Source organism: Schistocerca serialis, chromosome 6 (assembly GCF_023864345.2).
Source record: "Schistocerca serialis cubense isolate TAMUIC-IGC-003099 chromosome 6, iqSchSeri2.2, whole genome shotgun sequence".
Taxonomy (NCBI): domain Eukaryota; kingdom Metazoa; phylum Arthropoda; class Insecta; order Orthoptera; family Acrididae; genus Schistocerca; species Schistocerca serialis.
This window is the reverse complement of record NC_064643.1, coordinates 722,589,071-722,603,350: the sequence shown is the minus strand read 5'-3', so window position 1 is coordinate 722,603,350 and position 14,280 is coordinate 722,589,071. Positions and strand designations below refer to the sequence as shown.

The 14,280-nt window shown below is 41.7% G+C and overlaps 1 protein-coding gene across 1 annotated transcript in view; it reads left to right on the top strand.

The window, feature by feature from the left end:
- LOC126483823 (ceramide transfer protein) overlaps nucleotides 1-14,280 on the top strand; it is a 203,827-nt gene that overhangs the window by 85,953 nt on the left and 103,594 nt on the right. The gene's annotated exons all lie outside the window — the stretch shown is intronic.

Sequence of the window (14,280 nt, the reverse complement as noted above, 5' to 3'; positions counted from 1 at the left end):
TTGTAGTTGCACAGCATACTGGCATGGGCAGCACGTCTCTTGATAATACTCGTTGTACCATCACATGGTTCTTTGGCATGTGATACAGCAAAGAAATGGCACTCCGCAGAGATATAAAAGTCGGCCTGATGAAAAGTTATCCTTACAAAGTGTTACATCCAGGTATTTGTATGAGTTGACTGATTGCAACAGTGACTCGCTGATATTATAGTCATAGGACGTACTGGGCTGCAGCACATCAGAGAAGTAGTGCACATATTTGGGTGTTCTATGGAAATGGGATCTCATGAAGCTAACCAAGTGAGGCTGAAAAAGATAATCACTCACTGTGTATTGTCTAAAGCATTCCGATATTATAACAGAGGAAATGTGATCAGTTGCACAGTTTTCTGGATGTCTATAATAAACAACAGATGGGTGAATGGTGGCCTGTGCATTGTTCCAATGAAACCCCTGTACCTCCTCCTGCAGGACAAGTGCAAAATCACATATTATAATGTATTCATTGTCACAAAGTGTCTCTTTCAGATGTTGTAGAAATTCAGACTGTTGGGTGACTCTGAAGGAATGCATCATCATCATCATCATCATCATTTAAGACTGATTATGCCTTTCAGCGTTCAGTCTGGAGCATAGCCCCCCTTATACAGTCCCTCCATGATCCCCTATTCAGTGCTAACATTGGTGCCTCTTCTGATGTTAAACCTATTACTTCAAAATCATTCTTATCCGAATCCAGGTACCTTCTCCTCAGTCTGCCCCGACTCCTCTTACCCTCTACTGCTGAATCCATGAGTCTCTTGGGTAACCTTGCTTCTCCCATGCGTGTAACATGACCCCACCATCTAAGCCTGTTCGCCCTGACTGCTACACCTATAGAGTTCATTCCCAGTTTTTCTTTGATTTCCTCATTGTGGACACCCTCCTGCCATTGTTCCCATTTACTAGTACCTGCAATCATCCTAGCTACTTTCATATCCGTAAGCTCAACCTTGTTGATAAGGTAACCTGAATCCACCCAGCTTTCGCTCCCATACAACAAAGTTGGTCGAAAGATTGAACGGTGCACAGATAACTTAGTCTTGGTACTGACTTCCTTCTTGCAGAAGAGAGTAGATCGTAGCTGAGCGCTCACTGCATTAGCTTTGCTACACCTCGCTTCCAGTTCCTTCACTATGTTGCCATCCTATGAGAACATGCATCCTAAGTACTTGAAACCGTCCACCTGTTCTAACTTTGTTCCTCCTATTTGGCACTCAATCCGTTTATATTTCTTTCCCACTGACATTACTTTCGTTTTGGAGATGCTAATCTTCATACCATAGTCCTTACATTTCTGATCTAGCTCTGAAATATTACTTTGCCAACTTTCAATTGAATTTGCCATCACAACTAAGTCATCCGCATATGCAAGACTGCTTATTTTGTGTTCACATATCTTAATCTCACCCAGCCAGTCTATTGTTTTCAACATATGATCCATAAATAACATGAACAACAGTGGAGACAGGTTGCAGCCTTGTCTTACCCCTGAAACTACTCTGAACCATGAACTCAATTTACCGTCAACTCTAACTGCTGCCTGACTATCCATGTAAAGACCTTTAATTGCTTGCAAAAGTTTGCCTCCTATTCCATAATCTTGTAGAACAGACAAGAACTTCCTCCTAGGAACCCTGTCATATGCCTTTTCCAGATCTATAAAGCATAGATACATTTCCCTGTTCCACTCATAACACTTCTCCATTATTTGCCGTAAGCTAAAGATATGGTCCTGACAGCCTCTAAGAGACCTAAACCCACACTGATTTTCATCCAATTGGTCCTCAACTAGTACTCGCACTTTCCTTTCAACAATACCTGAGAAGATTTTACCCACAACGCTGATTAAAGAGATACCTCTGTAGTTGTTACAATCTTTTCTGTTTCCATGTTTAAAGATTGGTGTGATTACTGCTTTTGTCCAGTCTGGTGGAACCTGTCCCGACTCCCAGGCCATTTCAATTATCCTGTGTAGCCATTTAAGACCTGACATTCCACTGTATTTGATGAGTTCCGACTTAATTTCATCCACCCCAGCCGCTTTATTGCACTGCAATCTATTGACCATTTTTTCCACTTCCTCAAATGTGATCCTATTTCCATCATCATTCCTATCCCATTCTACCTCGAAATCTGAAACTTTGCTGATCGTATTTTCACCTACATTATGCAACTCTTCAAAATATTCCCTCCATCTGCCCAAGGCATCCACAGGATTCACCAGCAGTTTTCCTGACCTGTCCAAAATACTTGTCATTTCCTTCTTACCTCCCTTTCGAAGACTGCTAATTACACTCCAGAATGGTTTCCCAGCAGCTTGACCCATAGTCTCCAACCTGTTTCCAAAGTCTTCCCAAGATTTCTTCTTGGATGCTGCAATTATCTGTTTGGCTTTGTTTCTTTCTTCAACATAACTTTCTCTGTCTACCTGGGTTCTGGTATGTAGCCATTTTTGATACGCCTCCTTTTTCCTACAGGCTGCCTTGACTGTGTCATTCCACCAAGCTGTTTGCTTCATCCTACTTTTACACACTACTGTTCAAAGATATTCTTTAGCCACTTCTAGTACTGTGTCCCTGTACCTTGTCCATTCCTTTTCCAATGACTGTAATTGACTACACTCAACTAACTGGTACCTTTCTGAGATCGCTGTTATGTACTTGTGCCTGATTTCCTTATCCTGAAGCTTCTCCACTCTTATCCTCCCACATATGGACCTGACCTCCTGCACTTTCGGCCTCACAATCCCAATTTCACTGCAGATTAAATAATGATCAGTGTCATCAAAGAATCCCCTGAATACACGTGTGTCCCTCACAGCCTTCCTGAATTCCTGATCTGTTATTATATAGTTAATGACAGATCTGGTTCCCCTGCCTTCCCAAGTATACTGGTGAATGTTCTTATGTTTAAAAACGGAGTTTGTGATTACTAAGCCCATACTGGCACAGAAATCCAAGAGTTGTTTCCCGTTCCTGTTGGCCTCCATATCCTCTCCAAATTTACCCATAACCTTTTCATACCCTTCTGTTCGATTTCCAATCCTGGCGTTAAAATCACCTATGAGCAGAACACTGTCCTTGTCCTTTACTCTAACAACTGCATCTCTGAGTGCCTCATAAAAACTATCCATCTTATCTTGATCTGTCCCTTCACAATGCGAATATACTGACACAATCCTAATTTTCTTGCTAAACACTGTCAAATCTATCCACATCAGTCGTTCGTTTACATACCTTATTGCAACTACGCTGGATTCCATTTCTTTCCTGATGTAAAGCCCTACACCCCATTGTGCTATTCCTGCTTTGACTCCTGACAGGTAGACCTTGTATTCTCCCACTACCTCTTCTTTTTCACCCCTTACCCGAATGTCACTAACAGCTAAAACGTCCAGCCCCATCTTACTTGCAGTCTCTGCCAGCTCTACCTTCTTCCCAGAGTAGCCCCCATTGATATTAATAGCTCCCCATCTCATTACCATTTGTTTGCCAAGTCGTATCTTAGGAGTCCCTGGTTTGTCAGTTAGAGGTGGGACTCCGTCACCTCCGAAGGTCCGAGGCATTTTGCTCTGATTGTTGCCAGTATCATATTGAAAGTACCAGGGAAGCAGGTTGCTAGCCTTACTTGCCCCGAGTCCCATTGGGTTTTACCCCTAACGGCTGAGGGACTAACCGGTGGATTTGGTAGTCTTTGCCGTATGAGCACAAAGGTGACCACGACTCAGAATATGTCCGAGATGCCCAGCCTTATTCCAAAGTAACTGGTATCCCAACTGTCGGGACCACTCATACGTTGCCCGTGGTTCATGAACTAGGACATGACTACAGGAAGGAATGCAACAGAAACTTTTTTTAATTTGTCTACAAGGTTTTCCAAGAAGTCTTCCACAGATGATACACAAGTCTGGCGAGTTGTTCTATCTGTAGATGCCCACAGTTTATATGCTATTTCATCAATTCCATCTTCATCAAACGACTCTTGCAGGTGTGTCATGGTAGAATGTGTACCTGCGCAGTTATCGCTGTGAACATATAATATTTTGACTGTGAAGGTTTACAAATGATCAGAGCAAGACAGTTTAGGTGCTAAGTTGACTGTCTGTTTCATGTGTCAACTCTTTTAATCTGGAACCTTCCAAAATGATTTCACATTTTGGTGAATACTGCAAACACACACACACACACACACACACACACACACACACACACACACACAAACAGTGAGTACCAGTTGCACCAGCCAAAACACAGTTCTTGGCTCACAACTGACAGAATTTCGATAACTGTGTTTTCAATTCTGGGTGTTCACCTTTGAATGCCTGATACAGTTCATGCAGGTTTCCCAACATTAGCCATTTTTGTTTATGAATCCTGGAACCATTTTCCTTGACAGAAACAAAATCCTTCTTCCCAGGCAAAAAGCAGCTTATATTGTCTCTATTGTAGCATTTTGTGACACCATTCACAATTTCTTCACTTAAGACACGTTTAGATATTGGATTGGGGGTTGCTAAGATACCACAATCTTTGACAAATTGTTTTGCTTTTCTCACTAAATAGTTAGAGGCTCCAAATTCGTTTTCAATCCTTTTAATGCTTCAACTTTTTGGAAGGAGGTCAAAATTTGGATCTTCCCACTGCTTGTGGTGCTGGTACCTAATTTGTCTTTCAATTGGATTATCATTTCAGATTCAAAATTTGTTTCATAATCTGCAATTTCTTCCACACTAGGTACTTATACCTCAGACACTTGCTCGGACTTTTTCTGCACATACGTTTTTTCTCCCAGTCTCTTCTTTTTCTCAGGGGACTCACCAAGATATAAGAAACTATCATTTAATGCATCTAAAGCAATTTTTGTGGCTACAGATGTGTCTGACTCATCTGAGGAGCTATGCAGGTTTGTGATTTACACTTGTTTCAATGTAGTTGGGTCAGCCACAAGCCCTTATCCCCGAGTTAATTTCTTCTACATTTATCACATACTTTGTAGTCTGTCATTGCGCCACCGATCGTATCAACCATCCACATTTACACTTTATGTGGATTTTTTAAAAATTATATAGGGAGACATAAGAACAGAATACAGTAAGTAGGTGCAAATGAATGTAGGTTGCAGTAGTTATTCGGAGAGGAAGAGGCTTGCACTGTCTAGACATGCATGGAGAGCTGCAGAGAACCAATCTTCGGACTGAAGACAGCTGCTGCTGCTGCTGCTGCTGCTAGTACTACTACTACTACTACTACTACTACAACAATTTGTATTCAAGTAAGATACATACCCCATTAAGAAAACCAGAGTTTGAGGCAGTTGTTTTACTGCAAAGAATTTGTACACTGTCTTCAGTACCCATAATACATTAATGCATTCATAACAGCATTGGCTTCCTCGTTACCAGAACCATTCTGTAATTTTGGAAGACCTATGAGCTGTTCTCTGTTCCCAAATGCAACAGTTATTGGAAGCCTTTCTTATTTTGGGTCCCTGACATTTAGTGGTGGCAACAGTGTATCAACCCAATAAACAGTCAGAACTGCAGGGATATCATTCTTGAAAACAGATTTTATTGTTTCAGAGTGTTCTCTTCTGCTGTCTGATTCTGTGAAGAGAAGATGATTAATACATAGCTCTTCAGTGTTGTGACCAATTGTGTCTGCAGTCACCTGAAGAATATATACAGGATCTCTTACACTCAGCTGACATTTGTCCAAGTCAGCTGTTAACTTTTCAGTAATAAAATCTTTGCACCTTGCCTTGCAGCAATTTCTTGTGAACTGATGATGCTTTATCTGATTCCTGAGATGAAGAAGAAGGAAGTACAGCAGAAGATGTGGAAGTAGATGTTGTGCGCATTTGTTTTTCTTGCTTTTTCTCATCTTCAAGCTTTCTCTGCCTCACCTTTTCTGCTTTATCCACAAGTATTCAATCTACTCTTTTGAGGTAGCCTTTACGTCCTGGCTCTCTCTGTCGAAGTAACAACAACCTGTCTTCTTCTGACTTGCTTGGCACTTACAATTTCAAATAAACTGTCCAAACCATTTATAGTTCTGTTCGCAGCACTTAAGCACGTCTTGACACTTCTTTGTAATTTTCTCAACTCTGAATGCAAGTTAAAAAGTTTTTCTTCCAAAGTATAATGCACTCTTGAACCATAAGATTTGGACTTTTACTAATTGTTAAGTTTTACTTCCAGTATGTTATAAAATAAAAACTTCTATCACTTGTCCACTTGACAGTAACTCGTGTCCGGTTATTTGGTGTATATAGCTCCTGTTAAAAACACACATTGCTTGGCGCTGTGTAACTGATGCGATATGTTAGGCAGCGACTGGAAAATACATTCAATGCGATCAATAAAAAACAAACAAGTGAAATTAGCATGACATCTGCAAACAGTGTGAAAGATTGTATTCCTCATTAGAGTTTGTACTCAAGTCTGCATGGGCTACAGTGTTTCAGTCACAATACAATTTTGTACAGACTTGTTTTTGAGTCATTCAGACAGTACTAAAGGGTGAGCACTCACATACTAAAGTCAGAAAGTAATGTACATATATACACTTTTCGTCCTAAAGGACATTTGAAAACACAATTCAAAACAAGTCAAAGGTTTGATGTTCAGGGCTTGAAATGCATTATGCATTGAGATAAAATCACAATATGTGCCGAAGGTGGCTTGGTTTTTATTCTGAATAGAAATTGAAGTGTTCCAGGCTCAGAACACACCCTCAGGTAAATATAAGAAAGTTCTGTCTCCATTTATGAACAAAATGATTTTCTTCAACCTGACAACAGCTGGTCTCCTTTGGCCTATACTGAAGCTCAACACAGACAAAGTGCAAAAATATCAATAATGTGGAACAAAATCTTAGACTAAATGGAAATTTCAATGAATGTGTGATATGCAATCCTTCTACAACTGGAAAACCCAAAAATATTGTCTGTTATGTGATACAGCCCTCCCACTTAATGAACATCTGGAAATCTCGAATGCCACACTCCCATAGGGAGGCACAAGTTTGAACAGGTTCTGACAAGACCAGAATAATTTCAAAGTCATTCAATCTCACCTGAAGAATCTGTCAGTAATGAGTAAGCTAACAGTTCCTGGGAGCATGTTGCTGAACTTAGCACTGTCCACTGGAGGCGGAGGTGGCTTGCAGTCAGAAGTGATGCTGGATGCATAGCAGAAGGCATCAGTTGACTGGCTACATTGGACTGCCTGGATAGGGTCCGTAGCAGTCCTAAATACTCACATAGCGGAGGTATAGTGGCATTTGATTGGCTGCCCGTGAAATGACAGAATGTAGCGAATGGTCTGCAGCAGTTTGTGTGCATCACCTGTTTTCATGTCTGGTGTACACAAAGGCCCTCAGTGAGTGGAGCTGCAAATTTCTTGGCTCACTGAACAGTGCAGTTGTTGAATCACAGGAGCAGTGCTTTCTGCAGCTCACTTGGCAGAGGTGTGTTGCAGGGTGGTGTTGGCACCTGATTACTTCCCTGACATGCTGGAATCTTGGTATCAGGAAACTGTCACAAGTAATAGTGATATAAGTAATGATGTAGGTCAGTAATGTCTACCACACATAATTTACACTGATACAAAACTTTATATTATAGGAAAATCATTGTTTCCAAAAGAGTCGCTGGGATTTACTTATCTCTCTGTTTCAGTCTTACAGTCTCATGATGCTGTCATTGTCTAATCTTATAATCCCAAGGAGCAGTTGGTTGGTGATGACAGTGGTCCATAACTACTTCATACACGATTGTGATGACAGTGGTCCATAACTACTCCATACACAATTTTGACGTCAGCTTATTGATTTGTGCAGTGCTGTAAACTGTTGTCAGATCTTTTCAGCCCACCTCAGTCCATGAACATTCTGCTTACAAGAAAATCTTGTGATGCCTTACAGAGGCACACTAGCACAGTCTCCCATTTTTAAGCATCCCTGGAGCTTGAATTAGTGATGCATCCAACTTGCAGCTCAGTTCAACAACATCTAAATACATACTCTGAAAGCCACAGTAATGTGCGTGGTAGAGGGTATTTTGTGCCACTGTTAGTCATTTCCTTAACCTGCTTCACTCAAAAATGGAGCAAGAATGGAGTCTTCTATTGCAAAGAAGCAAGGGAGAGGATGTTGTTATAGGTGGCCAGCATCCTCTTTCTACAACAAAAATACACACATGGATTAATACAGTTCTTTATTTACATGAATTGGAAACATTTACTTAACTTGAATAGTGTTCATGTGTTGTGGTATAAGCTCATCAGTAATAGTCTTCTTGCAGACTGATGTAAGGTACAATTCTGGTTGAGGTAAACTAGTCCCGCTGTAGTCACTAATGTGGTCGCTGTGTACTGCCATAGCCTGTGACGATCTAAATCCATTCTGCGAGTAAACTGACGGACGTCAAACTGAATGATTAAGTGAGTGAGGCCCTCCAGTCAGCGGCGATAGCCTAAATACATGCTGTCAAGAGGGCATGGCGGCGTGTTGCTGGTGAGTATCTCTCTGGCCTCTTTCATGATAGGCGCCTTTGATCCAGTGCCTACTAATTGATCTTTGCACTTCATCTTTCACATTCCTCCCCCCTGAAATGCCTCACTGTTGTTGTGTGGGGAGGATGTGAACGACAACGGGGAGGGAGGCAGGATGCTGGACATAGAAATGAACTGGTAGCCGTGACCATGGAGGGTGGCATGCTGCTGACTGTACAATCCTCCCCCACCCCACCCCTTTCCTCCCATTTGGCTTGTGAGGCAACAGAAAACTTCTGCCAGGGCACATGTCCAGGTCAGAGTGCGTGTCCCGGGGTTGATGATGGCGACGACGGGTCCATGTCCATTAGGCCGGTGAGCAGGGATGGCAGGGACGAGGGTGCATCGTAATTCCGCTTCTCCTGGGTGCATCAAAGTCGAAGTCTATGTGTGCTCGTTGCCGTGGGGATTGAATCTTAGGCCAAGCTGAGAATGTCTGTGGTGGAGCTGATCGGTTGTCCGCGCATGCACGACACTGTGACATCATCATTTCTGTGTGGGCGTCCATGCCCTGCAAAGCTCAGTGCCAACACACTAACTGTTGACTGCGAACAATTCCCCAATGTCCTTGGTGAAGCAGTTGTAACACACCCTTTGTCAGCACTGTGGGAATAAGCACATGTGATTGTCCACTGTCATGTTGAACTAGAATCAGACCTTGTTGAACTGAAATGTTATGCCGACATGTGAAGTATCGTCACACAACTGAGTTCTGGATACTGTTCAATGAATGAAGCCAAGACTGGCAAGTGTAATGCAACAAAATCTGAGATGTGGACCTGCTTCCATGGCCTGTGCAATTTTTCTGTAGTGCAAGGGAAAAAATTCCAGCATCTCGGAGTCCTGCACATCGATTTGGCAACAAGATGTGGCAGACACATCGAAATCAGAGTCTGGGCCAATTGGAAGGCAAGATAAAATGTCTGCATTGCCATGCTTTGCCACAGATCCATACACAGTTTCATGCTGATACTGTGAAAGCAAAAAAAGCCCAATGTTGCAATTTTTGAGCAATGCAGCTTTGACAGATGAAACAAGGACTGCGAAGGCTTGTGATTTGTTACTGAAAAGAACTTGTGACCATAAAAATAGTGATGGAAGTTGGTCACACCATACTCAATATTGAGAAATTCTTTTTCAACTTGTGAGTAATTGCACCGAGTTTTAGTTAAAAACTTTGAGGAAAAGCAAAAGATCTGTCTTGTGCACCAGTTCTGTGCAAAAGCACAGTGCCGATTCCGTAGGAAGAAGCATCGACTTGTGAAACTATTAGCTTGGCAGGGTCAAAATGCACTAAACATCTGTCACTAAGCAAAGCATTTTTGAGTCCTTGAAATGCGTCGTGACACTCTTTGGTCGATACTAAAGGCACATTTTTGTGATGCAAGCGATGCAGTGGAGCCATGATCTGAGCGGGATTCGGTATGAACCGAACGCAGTATGTCATTTTGCGTAGTACTGACTGCAGTTCAGACACATTGCAAGAAACAGGCAGGCCACGGCTTGCAAGCAAATGAGATTGGAAAGGGTGCACACCCTGACTGTTTATCACATGACCAAATTTTTTCAATTTGAAAAAAAGTCACACTTTTCTTGATGACACTTGAGTCCCGCTTCTGACGACACTCGAGGAAGAGTACGCAAATTGGCAATGTGTTCCTCTGGTGTACAGCCTGAGATGACAATATAGTCAAGGTAGTTTGAACAAAATGGCACTTTTGTTGCAGTCGGCTGCCCCAAGTAATGTTGAAAAAATGGCAGATGTGGAAGCACTGCTGAAGGGCACATGCAAAGACCTGAACAGCCCTAAGGGTGTATTTACAACACCTTATGTGATTCTTCATCCAATGAAATTTGCAAGTAGGCATCATGCAAATCTATCTAAGAAAAGTAATGGTCAGTGCCGAGCCTGCCCATAAGTTCCTCAGGGCGAGGTAATTGACAAGTGTCTGTGGGTTGACTGTAGACTTGAAGTCAACACAAATGCGAATTTCATCAGAAGGCTTAGTCAACAAAACAAGAGGACTTGCCCATTGACTTACTTTATTCGGAGCAATTACACTATTATCTTGCAAGTTTTTCAATTCACTGACTACTTTGTCTCTTAAAGCAACTGGAATGGGTTAGGCCCGGAATAACTTAGGCTGTGCATTGTCTTTCAATGTTAACATGTGCTACAAAGTTATTAGCTTCTCCAATTCCTTCTGAAACTAGTTCAGGAAATTCTTTAAGCAAGCTAGCTGACACTGACACTGAAAGTATATTGTCTTGGATTGCTAAATAGTACATTGTCTTGGATGCTAAACCCAAACAAATCAAAGGCATCTGAACTGAATATGTTCTCACTGTCTCTTAATTTCAACACTGTAAAATTCACTGTCCTAGTGTGAGATTTGTAAGTGGCGGGCAAACTACTCTCTCCAAGCATTGGAATTTACTGTCATTTATAAGCAGTGAGGTGCTTGCTAGATTTAGAAAGGCATATTGAGCCCAACTGTTCATACATGGCACGATAAGCAAAGTTACTGAGGCATCTGTGTCTAAGTGAAAGTTCACACGACAGCCACCAATTTGTAATGAGACAAAGAATTTGTTAGAATGTTGTTGCTCAGCACTAGGAGGCACATCCTTAATCTTACTTTTGTCAGAACCTGTTGTAGGTTTTGAAAACACTGCATTCATTGCAAGTGCATGAGCCTGTTTTTTTTCTGGGAGTGAGCAAAACTGGCATTTTTGTGCCATTGCAAACAGATTGCTTGGATATGGCCTTTTTTTCCACGTATGTAACATGTTGCATTATGTGATGGAGAGTCCTGTCTTTTATGGCGAGCAAAACATCTAGGGCAAGACTTCACTAAATTCACGGGCCAGTTTACATGTCTATGTCGCTGTCTGCACGGCTATGTACGCGCTCGTTGTTGTGACTGCGTGGAGTGGTCGCTATAGGGCAACTCGACCCAACAAATCAGGGCCTGGATAGTATTATACTATCTGGGACATTGAATGTTATTGTATCATGTGTCATAAAATCACTGTAAAAGTAGCCACAAACTTAAATTTACACTTCATAGTCATGCCCATTGATTAACCATTGGTGGTACATCTGTTCCAACTTTTCTGCAAGTGAAGGAACTGATATCTAGCTGCAGCTACTTGGACTTGCTGGTCATAGTATTGAGTTAATACAGTGATTACTTGGTCGTAGATGAGATCGTCGGGAGATGCAGTTGAGAATAGGTTTTGTATTAACCGGACTACTGAAGACCCTGCAATTGAATGGAAGTACGTAACTTTACAGTACCTTGAACACGATTAACTTGACAATGTGCTTGGAACTGAGTCATATTCAGTCCATTTCTCCTCTGTTTCCTTAAATTGCTGGAATGTGGTATACCAGTCAGTGGCATGTGTTGGGCTGGTTGTTTGGTTGGTCGGTTGTGGTTGTGTGGCCAATGCAGATTGAAAAGAGGAATTTGATTAATTCTGCGGCTTCCCTCCTGGAATACATGCAACAACAAAACAACAAATTAGCAAATAGAAACAGTTGAACAAGAGTGCCCCTGCAAGCTGAAACACAAGAGAAACATGCAAAACCTTCGGCCAAGTTGATTAACTTCGATTGCCACTGAATTATCCTCATTCGCCACCGTAGTCGTGTACTGCAAGGAAGCAAGGGAGAGGATGGTGTTATGGGTGGCTATTATTCTCTTTCTACAACTCAAAGCACATGTGGATTAATATGGTTCTTTATTTACATGAACTGAAAATTTTACTTAACTTGTATGGAGTCCATGTGTTGTGGTATGAGCTCATCAGTAGTAATCCTCCTGCAGACTGATGTAAAATACAATTCTGGTTGAGGTAAACTAGTCCTGCTATAGTCATGAATGTGGTCACTGTGTACTGCCACAGCCTGTGTCGAACTAAACACATTCTGTGAGTAAATTGACAGACGCCAGACTGGATGATTGAGTGATTGAGTCCCTCTGGTCAGCAGCGGCAGCCTAAATATATGCTGTCGAGAGGGTGTTGGCGGAATGTTGGTTGTGGGCGTGTTTGTGGCTTCTCTCGTCGTAGGTGCGCTTGAACCAGCGCCTACTAATCGATCTTCGCACTTCATCTTTGCCGACCAATGTGTTGGTGACGGCTTACGCCAGCACAGCAAGAGAAAAACAGATGTGTGTAAGCCTCCGTATGAGCCAAATTTCTCTTATCTTGTCTTTGTTTACGGCAATAACATCATTCTGAAGTCAACCATAAATGTCAATTCTCTAAATTTTCTCAATAGTGTTTCAAAAAAAGAATTCCTTCTTCTCTAGGGATTTTCTTGTGACTTAATGAAGCATATCTATAATACGTGTTGATCAAACTTACTGGTATCAAATCTAGCATCACACCTCTGAATTGCTATGTCTGTCCTTAATCCAATGGTGGGGTCCCAGACATTCAAGCAGTGCTAAAGAATGGGTTGCAGTAGTGTTCAGTTTGTGGTCTCCATAAAATTCTCTTCCCTAGAATTCTCCCAATAAACCGAAGTCAACCATTCGCCTTCCCTACTACTGACCTTGTGTGTGTGTGTGTGTGTGTGTGTGTGTGTGTGTGTGTGTGTGTGTGTGTGTGGGTGGGTGGGTGCGCGTGCGCATCTGTAAGTGTGAACGCGCGTGCATGTGCGCATATGTGTGCTCATATCATATTACACTGTTACTCAGATATTTAATCAGTGTGACTCCGTCAAGAAGCACAGCACTAATACTGCATTCGAACACTATAGGATTAATTTTCCTACTCATCTGCTTTAACTTACATGCTTCTGTATTTAGATCAAGTTGCCACTATCGCTTCACTTACAAATTATCCTGTATCCTCCTACAGCCCCTCAACGATGACACTGTTCTGTACAATACAGTGTCACCAACAAACAGTCACAGACAGCTGCTTGCCATATCCATTGGGTTGCTTGTGTGAATAGAGAATAAGAATGGTCCTGTCACAGTCTCCTGGAACACTCCTGATGATACCCTTGTCTCTGATGAACACTCACTGTCCAGGGCAACATACTGGGTTCCGTTACCTAAAGAGATCTTCCAGCTACTCAGATATCTGAGATCATGTACTGTAACTTAGACCTTCATTAATGGTTTACAGTGACACTGTCTGACTTTCCAGAAATATAAGTCTGTTGCCCTTCACCCATGGTTTGCAGGATATTGTGTGAATAATGGACAAGCAATACTTTCTAAATTAGTGCTGATTTGTGAACAGAAGCTTTTTTTGTCTCGAGGAAGTTCATTGCATTCAGACTTAGAATATGCTCAAGAATTCTGCAGCAAATCAATGCTAGGGATATTGGTCTGTAATGCAACCTTTTCAGCATGCAGTTGCACACGCTGAGGTCCAAAAGTCATTGTTTGGGAGATGTCCAGTCTTCTCTTTGCCTTATTCTATCCCAGTGATTACTGTAGTTACACAATGACATAAGCATCGAATTTTTTGATAAAATGCACTTTATCCAAAATGCCCTGGAAACAATAAATCGCAAACTGTTACTTTATACTAGAGACAAAAAATTGCATTACTTGACACTGTTGGGGGCATTACAACGTGTAAAAATCTGATGTGGCTGTGATGATGAACAGAAAATGCTGAATAAATCTTCTTTGATTTTTTTAACTTTATAAATTAAACAA